The sequence below is a fragment of the Sus scrofa genome, chromosome 16, assembly GCF_000003025.6.
Source record: "Sus scrofa isolate TJ Tabasco breed Duroc chromosome 16, Sscrofa11.1, whole genome shotgun sequence".
NCBI classification, from domain to species: Eukaryota; Metazoa; Chordata; class Mammalia; order Artiodactyla; family Suidae; genus Sus; species Sus scrofa.
This window is the reverse complement of record NC_010458.4, coordinates 27,584,819-27,598,719: the sequence shown is the minus strand read 5'-3', so window position 1 is coordinate 27,598,719 and position 13,901 is coordinate 27,584,819. Positions and strand designations below refer to the sequence as shown.

The 13,901-nt window shown below is 41.1% G+C and overlaps 1 pseudogene across 7 annotated transcripts in view; it reads left to right on the top strand.

Annotated features, from left to right (window-relative positions):
- Window positions 1–13,901, top strand: part of LOC106506477 — an 81,433-nt pseudogene that overhangs the window by 49,939 nt on the left and 17,593 nt on the right. For 6 of the 7 annotated variants that reach the window (XR_002339592.1, XR_002339591.1, XR_002339596.1 and 3 more), the window contains one exon: window positions 12,848–12,938. The product of XR_002339592.1 is annotated as an uncharacterized LOC106506477, transcript variant X2 (transcript). Of the gene's footprint in view, window positions 1–6,723; window positions 7,003–12,847; window positions 12,939–13,901 lie in introns of those variants that run through there. The other variant, XR_002339594.1, reaches the window with a different exon arrangement.

Genomic DNA, 13,901 nt, shown 5'->3' with positions numbered 1-13,901 from the left:
TATGGAAGTTCTATGTATAGATTTCTAAGGTATCTCCAAACTGTTCTCCATAGTGGCTGTACCAGTTTACATTCCCACCAGCAGTGCAGGAGGGTTCCCTTTTCTCCACAGCCCCTCCAGCACTTGTTATTTGTGGATTTAATAATGAGGGCCATTCTGACTGGTGTGAGGTGGTATCTCATGGTAGTTTTGATTTGCATTTCTCTTATAATCAGCGATGTTGAGCATTTTTTCATGTGTTTGTTGGCCATCTGTATATCTTCTTTGGAGAAATGTCTATTCAGGTCTTTTGCCCATTTTTCCATTGATTGATTGGTTTTTTTGCTGTTGAGTTGTATAAGTTGCTTATATATTCTAGAGATTAAGCCCTTGTCCATTGCATCATTTGAAACTATTTTCTCCCATTCTGTAAGCTGTCTTTTTGTTTTCTTTTGGGTTTCCTTTGCTGTGCAAAAGCTTTTCAGTTTGATGAGGTCCCATGGGTTTATTTTTGCTCTAATTTCTATTGCTTTGGGAGACTGACCTGAGAAAATATTCATGATGTTGATGTCAGAGAGTGTTTTGCCTATGTTTTCTTCTAGGAGTTTGATGGTGTCCTGTCGTATATTGAAGTCTTTCAGCCATTTGGAGTTTATTTTTGTGCATGGTGTGAGGGTGTGTTCTAGTTTCATTGCTTTGCATGCAGCTGTGCAGGTTTCCCAGCAATGCTTGCTGAATAGACTTTCCTTTTCCCATTTTATGTTCTTGCCTCCCTTGTCAAAGATTAATTGACCATAGGTGTCAGGGTTTATTTCCGGGTTCTCTATTCTGTTCCATTGGTCTGTCTGTCTGTTTTGATACCAGTACCACACTGTTTTGATGACTGTGGCTTTGTAGTATTTCTTGAAGTCTGGGAGAGTTATGCCTCCTGCTTGGTTTTTGTTTCTCAGGATTGCTTTGGCGATTCTGGGTCTTTTGTTGTTCCATATAAATGTTTGGATTGTTTGTTCTAGTTCTGTGAAAAATGTCCTGGGTAATTTGATAGGGATTGCATTGAATCTGTAGATTGCTTTGGGTAGGATAGCCATTTTCACAATATTGATTTTTCCAATCCAGGAACATGGAATATCTTTCCATTTCTTTACATCTTCTTTGATTTTGTTGATTAAAGTTTTATAGTTCTCGGCATATAGGTCCTTTACCTCTTTGGTCAGGTGTATTCCGAGGTATTTGATTTTGTGTGGTACAATTTTAAAAGGTATCGTATTTTTGTATTCCTTTTCTAATGTTTCATTGCTGGTATACAGAAATGCAACTGACTTCTGAATGTTAGTCTTATATCCTGCCACTTTGCTGAATTTATTAATCAGTTCAAGGAGTTTTGGGGTTGAGTCCTTAGGGTTTTCTAGGTATAGAATCATGTCATCTGCATACAGTGACAGTTTGATCTCTTCTCTTCCTATATGGATGCCTTTTATTTCCTTTGTTTGTCTAATTGCTGTGGCTAGGACTTCCAAAACGATGTTGAAGAGCAGTGGTGAGAGTGGGCATCCCTGTCTTGTTCCAGATTTGAGTGAGAAGGCTTTCAATTTTTCCCCATTGAGGATTATATTTGCTGTGGGTTTATCATAAATGGCTTTGATTATATTCAGGAATGTTCTGAGGGTAGATTCTGGACCTTAAATATCTGGGAATCTGAGGGCAGAAGAAAGGGTATGGGAGAAAAGAGGAAATCCATCAGACCAACAGAATCTGGTAAAAGAGATCACAACACTGCAATTAGGGGACCAGTGTCCCAGATCTGATGAAGAGGGTGACACCTATCCTGGGACACTGATCCGTGAGGGCCGCTCAAGTCAAATGTAAGACTTTTTATTTTAATTTTATTTCAAGTTATACACTTCATATTTACTAATCTTCCAGAGCATGAAATGATCAAATTTTCTAAGTCATGTTGGCTGTTTGTCTCTGGGACCTTTTAACACGGGTGAGAGAAAGGGTATTGACATATTACAGCCCCCATGCACAGGTGTATTTACTCTTTAAAAAATTTTTTTATTGGAGTTCCCATCATGGCTCAGTGGTTAACGAATCTGACTAGGAACCATGAGGTTGTGGGTTCAATCCCTGGCCTCGATCAGTGGGTTAAGGATCCAGTGTTGCCATGAGCTGTGGTGTAGGTTGCAGACATGGCTCGGATCCCGCGTTGCTGTGGCATAGGCTGGCAGCTACAGCTCCGATTAGACCTCTAGCCTGCAGAAGCGGCCCTAGAAAAGGCAGAGAGACAAAAATAAAATAATTTTTTTAATTGAAGCATAGTTGATTTATAATGTGTTAACTTCTGCTATACAGCAGAGTGATTCAGTTATACATGTACACATATCCATTCCCATATAGATATCAGATCTATATTGAATATTAGATATTGGATATCAGATTCCCGTTGACCATCCATTCTATATACATTAGTGTGCCCATGCTAATCCCCAACCTCTAATCCATGCCTCTTCCCTCATATCCCCTTTAGTAACCGTAAGTTTGTTTTCAAAGTCTGTGAATCTGTTTGTTTTGTAAATAAGTTCCTTTGTATCATTTTTAAAGATTCTATATATGAGTAATATATGATACTTTCTCTGTCTGCCTTACTTCATTTAGTATGATAATCTCTAGGTCCAGCCATATGGTGAAAAATAACATTATTTCATTCTTTTTTATGGCTGAGTAATATTCCATTGTGTATATGTACCACGTCTTCTTTATCCATTCCTCTGTTATTGGACACTTAGGTTACTTCCATGTCTTGCTATTGTAAGTAGTGGTCTATAAACATTGCAGTGCATATATCTTTTCAAATTAGGGTTTTCTCTGGATAATATACCAGGAGTGGGATTGTTGGATCATATGATAGCTCTATTTTGAGTTTTGTTTGTTTTTTAGGGCCACACCCACGGCATATGGAGGCTCCCAGGCCAGGTGTCTAATTGGAGCTGTAGCCGCAGGCCTACACCACAGCTATAGCAACTCCAGATCTGAGCCACGTCCATGACCTACTCTGTGGCTCATGGAAATGCCAGATCCTTAACCCACTGAGTAAGGCCGGGGATCAAACCCACAACCTCATGGTTCCTAGTCGGATTCGTTTCTGCTGTGCCACCACAGGAACTCCTATTTTGAGCTTTTTTTAAAGGGAACATCATACTGTTTTCCATAGTGGCTGTTGAAACTTACTACCACCAACAGTACAGGAGGGTTTCCTTTTCTCCATACTCTCTCTAGCATTTATTGTTTGCAGACATTTTAATGTTGGCCATTCTGACTGGTGTGAGGTGAGATACTTCATTGTAGATTTGATTTGCATTTTCTCTAATAATTAATGATGTTGAACATCTTTTCATGTGATTTTTGGCATCTTTGTGTCTTCTTTATAGAAGTGTCTTCTAGGCTCTTCTGCCTATTTTTTGATTGGGTTTGGTTTTTTTTGATACTGCAGTTCATAAGTTATCTGTGTATTTTGGAGATTAATGCCTTGTTGGATAGTTGGTCTGCAAAGATTTTCTCCCATTCTGTGGGTTGTCTCTTTTTTTTATGCTTTAATTTACTATGCAAAAGCTTTTAAGTTTAATTAGGTCCCATTTATTTATTTTTGTTTTTATTTTTATTACTCTAGGAGGTTGATCCAAAAAGATACTGTGATTTATGTCAAAAAGTCTTCTGCCTCTTTTTTTCTAAGAGATTTTAGTATCCAGCCTTACAGTTAGGTCTTTAATCCATTTAGAGTTTAATTTTGTGTATGGTGTTAGAAAGTGTTCTAAATTCATTCTTTTACCTGTAGCTGTCCAGTTTTCCTGGAACCACCTATTGAAGAAATTTTTTTCCCATTGTTGCCATTCTTACTTTCTTTGTCAAAGATTAATTGACCATAAGTATGGGGTTTATTGCTGGGCATTCTGTCCTGTTCCATTGATCTATATTTCTGCTCTTGTGCTCCTGTATCATACTGGGTTTTGTTTTGTTTTGTCTTTTTAGGGGCCTCACCTGTGGCCTCACCTGTGGAAGTTCCCAGGCTAAGGGTCGAATCAAAGCTGTAGCTGCTGGCCTACACCAGCCACGGCAACCTGAGATTTGAGCCATGTCTACTCCTACACCACAACTCATGGCAATGCCAGATCCTTAACCCACTGAGTGAGCAGGAATTGAACCTGCATCCTCATGGTTACTAGTTGGGTTTGTTAGTGTTGAGCCACGATGGGAACTCCAGTATCATACTGTTTTGATAACTGTAGCTTTGTAGTATAGTCTGAAGTCAGGGAGCCTGATTCCTCCAGTTCTGTTTCTCTCTCTCAAGATTGCTTTGGCTATTTGGAGTCTTTTGTATTTCCATACAAATTTAAAAATTTTTGTTACAGTTCTGTAAAAGAAATGCCATTGGTGATTTGATAGGGATGGCATTGAATCTGTAGATTGCCTTAGGTAGTATAGCCATTTTGATGATATTGATTCTTCTAATCTAAGGACATATATCTTTCCATTTGTGTCATCTTCTATTTCTTCATCAACATCTTATAGTTTTCACAGTACAGGTCTTTTGCCTCCCTATGTAGGTTTATTCCTAGGTATTTTATTCTTTTTGTGCAACAGTAAATGGTATTGTCTCTTTAATTTCTTTATCTGATCATTCATTGTTGGTATAGGAATGTAAGAGATTTCTGTGTATTAATTTCGTATCCTGAAACTTTACCAAATTCATTGATGAGCTCTAGTAGTTTTCTGGTAACAACTTTAGGATTTTCTGTGTATAGTATCATGTCATCTGCAAACAATGATTATTTTACTTTTTCCAATTTGGGTTTCTTTTTCTTCTCTGATTGCTCTAGCTAGGAATTCCAAAACTATGTTGATCAGCAGTGGTGAGAGTGGACATCCTTGTTTTGTTCCTGATCTTATCAGAAATGCTGTCAGCTTTTCACTATTGAGAATGATGTTAGCTGTGGGTTTGTCATATATGGCCTTTGTTATATTGAGGTGGACTCTCTATGCCTACTTTCTGAGGGTTTTTGTCATAAATGGATGTTGAATTTTGTCAAAAGCTTTTTCTACATCTATTGAGATGATCATATGGTTTTTATTCTTTGGTTTGTTAATGTGGTGTATCACACTGATTGATTTGCACATATTGAAGAATCCTTGCATCCCTGTGATAAATCCCACTTGATCATGGTATATGATACTTTTAATGTATTATTGAATTTGATTTGTTAATATTTTGTTGAGGATTTTTATGTCTGTTCATCAGTGATATTGGGCTATAATTTTCTTTCGTGGTGGTCTCTTTGGTTTTGGTGTCAGGATGATGGTGGTCTCATAGAATGAGTTCAGGAGTGTTCCTGCCTCTGAAATTTTTTGGGAATAGTTTCAGAAGAATAGGTATTAACTCTTCTCTAAATATTTGACAGAATTTGCCTATGAAGCCATTTGGTCCTGAACTTTTGTTTTTTGGAAATTTTAAAATCACAGTTTCAATTTCAGTACTTGTGATTCTTCTATTCATATTTTCTTTTTTTTTTTTTTGTCTTTTTTGTCTTTTTGCCATTTTCTTGGGCTGCTCCTATGGCATATGGAGGGTCCCAGGCTAGGGGTCGAATCAGGGCTGTAGCCACCAGCCTACGCCACAGCAACATGGGATCCGAGCCGCCTCTGCGACCTACACCACAGCTCATGGCAACGCCGGATCCTTAACCCACTGAGCAAGGCCAGGGATCGAACCTGCAACCTCATGATTCCTAGTCGGATTTGTTAACCACTGAGCCACGACGGGAACTCCTGTTCATATTTTCTATTTCTTCCTGGTTTAGTCTTAGAAGCTTGCTCCTTTCTAAGAATTTGTCCATTTCTTTTAGGTTGTCCATTTTATTGGCACATAGTTGCTTGTAGTAGTCTCTTATGATCCTTTGTATTTCTGTGGTGTCAGTTGTGACTTCTTTTTCATTTCTATTGATTTGAACCCTCTCCCTTTTTTTCTTGATGAGTCTGGCTAAAGGTTTATCAATTTTTGTTTATCTTTTAAAAGAACAAGCTTTTATTTTTATTAATTATTGAATTTTATCTTTGTGTTACTCAATGCATTTTATTACATTTATAGTTGTACAATGATCATCACAACCAAATTTTATAGCATTTCCATCCCAAACCCTCAATGCATCCTCCCACCCCCCCAAATTATCTTGTTTGGAAATCATAAATTTTTCAAAGTCTGTGAGTCAGTATCTGTTCTGCAAAGAAGTTACATTGTGTCCTTTTTTAAGGTTCCACATGTAAGTGATAGCTTTTGATATTGGTGTCAGTGGTGTCTCATTGTCTGACTGACTTCACTTAGCATGATAATAAAAACAAAAATAAATGGGACTTAAATAAATTTAAAAGTTTCTGCACAGCAAAGGAAACCCCAAACAAAACAAAAAGACAACCCATAGAATGGGAAAAATATTTGCAAATGAAGTGACTAGCAAGGGATTAATCTCCAAAATTTATAAACACCTCTTGTAGCTCAGTACCAAAAAAACAAACAACCCCATCAAAAAATGGGCAGAAGATCCAAACAGACAGTTCTCCAAAGAAAATATACAGATGGCAAAAAAAAAAAAACCATGAAAAGATGTTTAACATCACTAATTATTAGAGAAATTCAAATCAAAATCACTGAGTTACCACCTACACCACCCAGAATGGCCATCATCAAAAAGTCTACAAACAATAAGTGCTGGAGAGGGTGTGGAGAAAAGGGAACCTTATTACACTGTTGGTGGGAATGTAAATTGGTGCAACCACTGTGGAAAACAGTATGGAGATTGCTCAGAAAACTAACAATAGAATTATTATTTGATCTTGCAGTCCCACTCCTTGGCATCTATCCAGAGAAAACCATGACTCGCAAAGATACATGTACTTCTATGTTCATTGCAGCACTGTGTGCAAGACATGGAAACAACCCAAATGTCCATCGACAGAAGAGTGGATCCAGAAGAGGTGGTATATATACACAATGGAATATTACTCACCCATTAAAAGGAACTAAATAATGGCATTTGCAGCAACATGGAAGAATCAGCTTTTAGTTTCATTCATCTTCTATATTGTTTCTATTTCATTTATTTCTGCTCTGACCTTGATGATTTCTTTCTTTCTGCTAGCTTTGGATTTTGTTTTTCTTTGCCTAGTTGCTTTTGGTGTAAGGTTAAGTTGTTTATTTGAGGTTTTTTTTGTTTGCTAAGGTGAGACTGTATTTTTATAAACTTCCCTCTTAGAACTGCTTTTGCTGTGTCCCATAGATTTTGGATTGTCCTGTCTTCATTGTCATTTGCCTATAGGTATTTTTTGATTTCCTCTTTGATTTCTTCAGTGATCCATTGGTTGTTTAGTAGCATATTGTTTAGCCTCCTTGTGTTTGTGCTTTTTTCTTTTTTCTCTTTTTGTCTTTTTAAGTCCTACCCATGGTACATGGAAGATCCCAGGCTAGGGGTCGAATCGGAGCTGCAGCTGCCAGCCTATGCCACAGCCATGGCAATGCTAGATCTGAACCATGTGTCTGACTTACACTACAGCTCGCAGCAATGCTGGATCCTTTAGCCAAATGATTGAGGTCGGGGATCAAACCCTCATCCTCATGGATACTAGTCTGATTCTTAACCTGCTGAGCCATAATGGGAACTCCATATAGTTTTTTTCCTTGTAATTTCTAGTGTTATAGTGTTGTCATCAGAAAAGATGATTGATATGATTTCAATTTTATTACAGGCATATGTACTCTTTTTTGGGGTGGGGTGGGGGGCTGAACCCATGGCATATGGAGGTTCCCAGGCTAGGGGTTGAATCATAGCTGTAGCTGTTGGTCTACACCACAGCACCACCAGATCCAAGCCTCATCTGTGATCTATACCACAGCTCATGGCACCACCAGATCCTTAACCCACTGAGAGAGGCCAGGGATCGAACCTGTGTCCTCATGGATACTAGTCAGATTTGTTTCCTCTGAGCCATGATGGGAACTCCCAGGCATATTTACTTTTAATAAACTACTGGGATCAAACTCATTGGGGGTATAGATGACCTGCATCTGGTCAAGTCTCTGAAGTTGAGTTTGTTCCTATGAAAGTATAGGAGAAAATACCTGCCACATCTTTCTTTTAAGGCTGTTGTAAGGATTAAATGGGTTAATAGATTTTCATGCATGTTTTTTTTTCAACAAATATTTATCAGAGACTGACTCTGTGTCTCCCCTACTCCAAATTTTGGGGATTATCAGTGAACAAGATAAAGGCTTTGATGTCAAACCACTTAACGTTCCTTAATGCATCTGTGGCTTTGTGTTTTTTTTAAACTAAAAATTAGGTAACCCTGTTTGTCCAGTTATAACTTACTGGGAAATCCAGTATGTAAAATAAAAAGTAAATAAGAGCAAGGACTAAAGCTCTGACTGCTTCTTTTAGTCCCAGTTTCCCAGTGAACTTTGGGAGCACTGTTTGAGAAGTACTTCTAGAGATTTCTTTACATGCATAAGAGATACAGACTGAGAACTAGGTGTGCTTCCCAACTTTGCAGATACTATGTGGGTGGGTTCACCCAGAACCCTGATACTGGCTGAGACTAGCAGCAGAGGGAGCCTTTACCCTAGACCTGAAGGAGAAAGGGAGGGAATAATCATGGGTGAGAGGGAGTGAGAACCACAGCCAGGGGAGAGGCCACCTGCTGGCCCTGGCGGTTTCAGTAGAGGGATGTAGCCTCTGCCAAATGGAAGCCTGATCAAAGGGGCTCTAATCTCTGCCCCTCACCCAGTCTCCTGCCAGTGAGCTCCACTGGTAGAATCCAGCCAGAAGTTGGAGGCAAGAAACCCTTCCCGATGCAGCACAGAGCAGGGTGGACAAGGGTGGAGCGAGGATCTGTGGGGCGCATGGAGAACACCCATGACAGTGCCCTGTGGTGTGCCAGGCACTGAGCAAGGGGCTCAGCTACAAAGCAGGCAAGACATAGACCTGTTCTAGAAGAACATGTTAGTAACTCTAGGAGAGAGTGATAGACTAGCGCTGGCTTAGAGTTATAGTCTAGATAGTGGTGGTCTTATGAGGAAGACCAAATGACAGCCCCCAAACTGTCTAGAAGTTAGAATACTCACACATAATGGGGCTTCTATGCCACAGTAGCATCTGAACCCAAACTTTATATTAATATGCAATACCTTTCTTGTCTCTTTTTCTGACAGGATCCAGTTAGGGAAATGCAGACCCTGATCCTTATATATTCAGCACCCTGGTCTCCTTGTCAGTATAACCTGTTGTACTAATAACATTAAAAGGTGTCCTCGAGGAGATCCCACTGTGGCACAACACATTAAGGACCTGGTGTTGTCTCTGTGGCAGCGCAGGTTTGCTCCCTGGCTAGACACAGTGGGTTAAGGATCTGGTGTTGCCGTAGCTGTGGCTTGGGAACTTCCATATGCCGTGGGTATGGACAAAAAAAAGGGGTCCTCAGTACTGTAGTAAGGAGGTACATACCCTCCTGCACCCACCACCCACGTGCCACTCTAGCTCACAATGTTGCATCATCTCAGAGGAAGTAAAATAACTGCAACTGTGCAAAACATGATAAACCATGAAACAAGATAGTATATGACATCCGCTACTGAAATGGTGAAATCTAAGCTGCAGCTCTGTGGGTTTGGTGTGTGTGTGTGTGATTTTGAATACTGAAAATGAAGATAAATTGTGTGGTTGTATAGATTCATTCCTGCATTACATGATTCAGGATGTCTCCATCAGGATGGGGCTAAATGTGGAAGCGAGTGTGGCAGGGCTCCTGTCCCCCAAGCGTTGGTGGTCCCTGTTCCTGCAGTGACCAGCAGAAGGCAGGTCCCTGGAAACTCAGGGGTTGGCTGATTGCCTGCCTCCCCCATAGGGGTTCTGGCCCAGCAAGAGTGGGAAAGAGGTTTCATCCTAAACATTGTAGCTCAGGCTCAAATTTAAACTCCACTGAGATTGTTGGGAAAAATTGAAATTCTCAAATAGTATAAAAAGAATAGTTTTTGGTCAGAAAAGATGTGTTGATTAAAAAAAAAAAATGCCAGCAAATGTGGACAAACATCTGAAAAAGCCTGAGATTCTTTAATTCTTCCTTGATTTTTCTCAGATTTGAAACTAAATTATTTCTTTGTGATAGAAACATGGTTAACTGGGGTTCCCTGGTGGTGCAGTAGGTAAGGATCTGGCATTGTCACTGCTGTGACCTGGGTTGGATCCTTGGCCTAGCAACTTCTGCGTGCAAAAAAAAAAAAAAAGAAAATCAGTTAATCGCCTTTCTTTTTTTTTTTTTTTTTTTTTTGTTGTTGTTGTTGCTATTTCTTGGGCCGCTCCCGCGGCATATGGAGGTTCCCAGGCTAGGGGTTGAATCGGAGCTGTAGCCACCGGCCTACGCCAGAGCCACAGCAATGCGGGATCCGAGCCGCGTCTGCAACCTACACCACAGCTCACGGCAACGCCGGATCGTTAACCCACTGAGCAAGGGCAGGGACCGAACCTGCAACCTCATGGTTCCTAGTCGGATTCGTTAACCACTGCGCCACGACGGGAACTCCTAATCGCCTTTCTTAATATCAGTTCTTCAAGGAAAAGGGTAAGAGGGAGCCAGTGCTTACTTGGCAACATTCCTCCCCTACTTGAGCCCCTAGGAAGATGGAGGTTTTAATGAACTTTCTTGGCTTCCTTTGCAAAGCAAAACTTGAGATGGCAGTTTCAAGTTCCACTTCTGAACAGCAAGTAAGGCGAAAAGATCAGAAAATTCTGTTTGGAACACAGGCTCTTCTAGCCTTTGTTTTCAGAAGCTGCTTCATTTCCTTTCACCTGACTGTGCTTTTTAAAGGTGCACAATAGAAAAGTGGTCCCTTTGGAAGGGAGGGAAAAGGAGCCCCAGGGGTTGACAAACAACACACATTTTGTTCAGCAGACAAGCCACATAGCCAGGGACCAGAAAGGTGACAGCGCGGGTTCGAGGGCTCTGCTGGGCTTCCATCCAGGCCGCTTTGTGTGGGGAGAGCTGTAGCTCCTCCTTGTCACCAGGGACGTGACAGGAACCAGATGCTCTGTTCCTGAGGAAGTAGTTCATGGACTCATCAGTAGTTTGTCTTCAGCTTCCTTAGCAAGTAATCAGAGTGGACATGCCGATAGTGTCAGGCTTGCTGATTGTCTTTGTGTCTGTGTACATGGTACATGTGTTTTAAAAACTGGAGGTTTAAAGGGCTGGTTTTATCAATGGAAAAACTGGTTGGAATAATGCTTTTTGGGTTAAACGCAAAAACACAGCTTCCTTTTCTTTTCTCCTTTGAACTAAGTTAACCAATTTAGTTACTGAGAGTTGAAGAATGAGCTAGAGAAACTACAGCTGAGCCTGAGAGAGGCAGGAAGGCAGGCGCCTCCTGGCTCTGTGCAGTGCAGGTGGGGGAGGGGGAAAAGAGGGCCGGCTGAAGACAGAAGCAGGTCCCTTGTGTCTTCCTGCCCCCAGTTTTTTTCCCACAGTAGTCCCACCGTGAGCACAGAGGAAGGAGCATCTTCCTCTTCCTGTTCCTCACCACACATACCGTTGCACAATACTGAGCCTGGATGCCACTCCACCAACCACTTGTGTGTACCTTGGGCAAGTTACTTAACTTTCTGGTCCCTCACCTGGAAAAAGGAAGTTATACTAGTCTTTAGGCATTCTGAAGCTTCCTCGAGATAATCCGTTGAAAACTCTTTGAGCTGTGCTGAAAACAGTAGGTTCTGTTTTCAGCAAATGCTGATAAAAACCCAGGCTCCTCCTGCTGCTCACTCCTTTTGATTCCCTGAGGCCCTGTGATCGCTGATTTGGGGATGAGGGAGGTCCTGGGAACAAGAAGCTGACTGGGAAGTGGAGAAGGAGAATTTGTCAACAGAACCCTCTTCTTTCTGGAAAGTCCTGAAGCTGGTGAGGTGGACGATAACAGCGTATTGGGAGACCATGCAGTATATGGGAGAACCTAGTATAAGGGACCCTTGCTTCAGTGTGTGCAGTTGCTTCTGCAGCAGAGGTGGTACTTAGACCCAAGATCTTCGATGGGTAAGACAGAAGTTATCTCCATGCAGAGAGAAGCACATCTAATGAATAGCAGTAGAAAGTGAGGGAATACCTATAGAAAGTTAGGGTTGGCACCCCAGTCTGTGATTTGCGAGAACTCATTTTGGTTTGACCTGAGGCTGTGGAAATAACTTCCCCCAGTAAAACTGGGGACCAGAGCAGAATGAAACAGGGAAGAGTAGCAGGGCTTTGCAGGGAGGGTTTTGCGATGGAAAGGGTTAAGGCCAGAGTTCAGGCAGAGAAATCATTGCTATCATTTTCACCATCAACAGCAAATATTTGCTGAGTCTCTAGACAATCTTTATCTCATAAGCAACACACCTGTGGACTTTGAAACCAGACTGTTTACGTGGAACAGCCCTGTTTAGTGTTTACTATAATTTTTCAGAACATGGTGAAAGCTGTCATATTCTAAATGACTGACTTGAGGGGATATGCGTGATGAGTCTGCACTGATGAGAAATGCATGGGAGAAAAGGGGTAAAGGTTACAACGTTAGGGTCTTGGCTCCCCCTCCCCAACAGGAAATTCTCCTTTAGCCCCTGTGGCAAAGATAGTGCAATGCATTCACCAAGCTGTGTACATTCAATTCCTGAGCACATAAGAAAATCACATTTTCCAGTGTGCTTGCATCTAGGTAGGACCATGAGGCTAAGTTATGGCAGATCGAGTATTACTAGCAGTGATACAGCCACTCACATTTTCTAGATCTATTCTCCTTTTTCCTTTCCAGGAGGCAGAGCCACAGATGGAAGGAGTCTGGATCCCTGAGTCAATGCTTAGAAGAAGTCCACCTGGGAGAGCTGCCCAGTCAACATCAGGATGTGAGTGGACTTGAAATAAAATAGCTGTGACTTGAGCCACTGAAATTTTAAAGTTGTTCATTGTAGAAGCTAGCATTAATGAACCTGGATGGTATAGCTTCAGACAGCAAAAATGACCCATGTTGAGATCCTATTATTAGAGTAACTGTGGTATTTCAGAGCCATGATATTTCTTTTGCCTTATGATTTTGGGAGGTTCCTGCTGAAGTGTGAATATAAAGTTATATTACGAGATTGAAATTCATGGTATTTGCTGCAGTTGGAGACACATGGAAATGTCTGGATCCATTTATTCACTTATTCAGGATTGAACACATGCCTACTGTGTGCTAGGCAATGGCTAGATGCTAGAGGTACTGATAGTTTTTCTGATCAGTAGTTTGTGAAGGGCTTGCTTATAGAGATGAAGATGTTTTAGATTTAAGTGAGAAACACCTACTTTCTGAGGGGTCTCCCTCCCTAGTTGTTGTTCCTCAGTCACACCCAGGAAGAGCAAGGGAAGAATTCCAAACCATGACCATCTGGACTCATCTTTTGTTGTTGCTGTTTTTTTTTTTTTTTTTTTTAGAAGTTGGGTTATTTTTAATTTCTGAACAGTCTTTGCAGGACATAGATTCATAAGAAAGGTATATGTACATACTTTCATGATTATAATGGCAAACTGGCAGTCCTGGACATTTGAGACAGTTGGGAGCCACTGCCTTGATATATGGGAAGGTGCCAGCAGTTTTAGCCATCATTGCCTTTGCACTATTTGTGAAAATGTCAACCCAGTGGACTTGCCCTTTGTGGCACAAGTGGAGACAACTCCCTGGCTAAGAGGCCATGGACTGTGTGTGGGGAGAAAAGGAAATCCCTGTGCACCAATCAGGTGGGTAGGAGAGACTCTCGGCTCATGTATGTTAAGAAAGGCAAGCTAGGGGCCAGGAGGACATATAGGGAGCTTGGGATTCCTTGGAATTG